Raw genomic sequence first — 3826 nt, 5'->3', positions numbered from 1 at the left:
TTATACAGCAATAGAACATAAAAAATATATATATATTTTTTGTGATTCATTTTCTCTTATGTCTCATTTAATTCTTATATTATTGTATATTATATCTTACATGTGTACGTGTGTGTATTGTTCATCAAGCATTAAGCTAACTCGCAAGTGAGTTAACACGTGTGAACTCATAACACTAGGAGCACTTCCATCCACAAGCAGCAATACGCAATGCAAACGACAAAGCAGCACGCAACGGATTTATCAGCTAAATCAGCAAGAAAAAAAGCATCTTGTGCCATAGATTTTACTATCACCACTTATGTTTATGTTTAAATGTTAACAAGACTGCGGGCGCATCACGTCTTAGCTAAAGGCCATTGCAATGGTGTCCAGCTGACAAATACTGTCGGTAATGATGCGTGTTCTGGATTATTACACTTTTAAATTATAGAAAACTCAAAGATTGTATTCTCATAAATAATCACTAAATATTGTAATAATATTACCTGTAAAATTTCAATTGGAAGAATATGATATTTGGAAGGACCTCTCTAAGTATTCTCAACAAGTTGTGAGTTAGCGAAGGAACAGTCAGTATAGCATTATTTTAAATAACTTTAAATAACCATTTTATATAGAGCTTTACGAAATGATCTTTTTGTTTTTGAAATTATCAGTATGTTTGTATATTTGTATGTATATTTAACTTATTCAGCGTAATCCATGTTAATATCAGCAGATAACAAAATAACGTGAATTTTCTAAAGAAACGTGATACAGAAAAGCTTTTTCTGCTTTCTTCATCTAAGCAGCACCGTGCAATACAAATAATTATTTTTTCGTAATTTTGTTTCAGCAGACCATAATTGTTCCAAAAATTCGTGAATAATTTTTACAATTATTTCATTATATTTTTTTTCGAGCATTACTTAATAAAGAAGATAAATTTTATAGAAAAGATCAGAATACAATGTATCGATAATGAAACTTACGACACTTTTATACATCCATAATTTCTACTGATATTCAGATATTCAGATATATCCTTTTTCGCAACAGAATTGTAAGTTTGGCATATTACTTCAGTATAATATGATTCTGTATAATTTTTTTGTATTATAGATACTTCTGAAAATGTTGCGTCTGTTTTTAAGGAAAATTATATAATTTAGAATTTTGTTATTTAATTTCTCTGTCGAAATATTAATAGCCAGAAAAGCATAATTTTTGTGAAAACTTTTTTGTTTATTATATTTTAACTTTTTGTTATTTCCAATAATCGTGAAGGCAGAATTTGCAAATAAATTGATCGATATTGTTTTGTGTTCGTCAATTTACTCGTGCCGATTTATATATCAATTTATTTTATGCACGTACATAGAACAACTCTTGCAATAAAGTCGATCCAGCTCTGTAAAAGCATTATACATAATTTTGTCGACTTAATTAACATTGAGACTAACTTTTTCTGTAAAGATTTCGAAGAAAAGAATTCTTCCGTGATCTCGAATTAATACAAAAAAGTAGAGTCTCTGCGCGCTTTATTTTCATTCAGAGTGTATTCGAATTAGATTAGTATAACTTATTTTTTTCTGGATGTTGACAACCTCTTAACCCATAACTAAACCGATAAGTATTTCAAACCCGTTGGGCGTCATAACTCATCGTAATCATAAAAGTCAATTGTAACTAACAAATTTATTTTATTTTTTTTTCTAAATATATAATATAAAAAATAAATAAAAACAAAGCAATGATACTTAAGTCTGTTTTTGTAAGTATCAGCCCGGGAAAAAATATTTTATATATTATATATAATTATATAATATAATTATATAAAATAATTATATATATAATTATATAAAATTATATATAATTTTATGTACCTATATATAAATAGATATATTTTATAAATCTATATAATTATATACAATTTTATATAATTTTATATAATTTTATACATAATTATATATAATTTTATATACAAGATGTCCCATTTTAAATAATGCATTCAAGATTTCTTGAAAACTATGATAGATAGTATGTACCGCAAAAATATCTATCGGAAAAATATTTCAAACAAAAGTTGTATGACTCAGAGAGATGTAAGAAGGTATTATTGATTTGACCTAGGCATTGCCAAGGTCAGGTCAAGGTCAATTTTTTTTAATAGAACACCTTATTTTTGATGGCAGAATCTAATAGCTGGTATCGAGAGCTTTTCAAAACATTGTAAGAAAATATTTTTTTATTAAATATTTTTTAAGTTATGATGCTTGAAAGAAGCATTACGCAAAGTGTCCGACAGTTAAAACCTCTTGTTGTTCGGGATCATATTATTCGAATCATGTCCTGAACAAATCAAGATCAAGGTCATTGGAGATTATTCCTCTTATTTTCATTTTTGTACTAAAAATGTTTACATAAAAATAAAAATAAGAGGTACAACTTTCATTGGCTTTGCTCTTGATAAATGATATCCAGGTCATGATCTTCAGCAGCATTCAACAACATTCAAGAAGTTTTAGCCATTGGATGCCTTGAGCATGCTAATACCGGCGGTACTGTAACTTTCAAGCCTTCTCTTGCGGAAAAGTACTACTGAGCACTAGGAGTATTTTGAGGCATTGTACTACAGCACTATATCACTACTGTACTATTACACTATTGTAGTAGTATTTATATTTACTATATTTTTGCTATCTTTTCCTTTTTATTTTTACTAACAATACTTGACTCACGTATACAGACAATAATTAAACAATTTGTAGGTTATAATGTAATGAGTTCAGAACACTTTTCTTTTTAGTTATGGGACTGCCAACATTTAAAAAAATAAACTAAAATAACTAACTCAGTGCAGAATACGTCCTTACCTATAAAAAATATACTATTATGCACTATTGCACTATTACGCATTATATTATTGCTGTAATGTAGTAGTGTAATAATGCCTCATAAAACACATGTATATAATATTATTGCGCAGTAGTACTTTTCTACACGGGTAGTAGATATGCCGCACACCAGCTCGATATACATATATATCGTATTCGGATAGATCGGATTCAATCGTGTCTTCCTGAAAAATTGCAACACTCATCTCAGCAAGCAGCCTAATCACTCGCGCAGTGAGTCTCCGCGCGCAATCCGAAATCGAGCCCAAACATCTGGGCTCTAATTATCATATGAGATCATACATTAGAATTCTAAATTACATATTATTTAATGCATGATTTTGCATACGCATATAATCGTGTACAATCATGCGTGGATCATTTTTTCCCGGATAGGATCGATACAGTCGGGACAAAACACTTAATCTGGTAATGCAGTAGCGTGTCCTGATTGCGGATGATTGGATACACTCTATATAATGTATGATAGAGTCCGACCGAAATTTCGGTTTCGATTAGTTTCGGTAAAAACTCGGTAAAAAGGATTTTGATTTGATTTTGGTTTCGACCAAAATTAAGAGAAAATTTCGGTGGTTAAATCGAAACTGTACAAGTTGCAACGCGCCGGCGTTCAAAAAACAACTGTTCGATTTTAATTATTAATTCGTTGACTAATAAACTTAAGACAATGTGAATTTGATGTGATCCTAATAATAACTGTGACTTGATTTCTTTAAAAGTGAGAATGCAATATTATTATACATATATTATTATAATTAGATATTTTGATAAAATCTTGTTTTTTAAAGCGTACATAAATTTGTCATATGATTTCTGAAAATCATATGATCTCTGTAGAATTAATTCAAAATGTCGATTTCGACTCTAGCCGAAAAAAATGTGACTTCATTAGCTTCTTTCCCCCCCCTCCCTTCTCTCTCTCTCTC

At 29.4% G+C, this 3826-nt stretch overlaps 1 protein-coding gene across 1 annotated transcript in view; it reads right to left on the bottom strand.

Annotated features, from left to right (window-relative positions):
- LOC105622176 (glutamate-gated chloride channel) overlaps nt 1-3826 on the bottom strand; it is a 419590-nt gene that overhangs the window by 333165 nt on the left and 82599 nt on the right. The window lies entirely within an intron of this gene.

Source organism: Atta cephalotes (genome assembly GCF_000143395.1).
Source record: "Atta cephalotes unplaced genomic scaffold scaffold00002, whole genome shotgun sequence".
NCBI classification, from domain to species: domain Eukaryota; kingdom Metazoa; phylum Arthropoda; class Insecta; order Hymenoptera; family Formicidae; genus Atta; species Atta cephalotes.
Note: the sequence above shows the minus strand (reverse complement) of the source record. Positions and strands in the feature narration are given on the sequence as shown.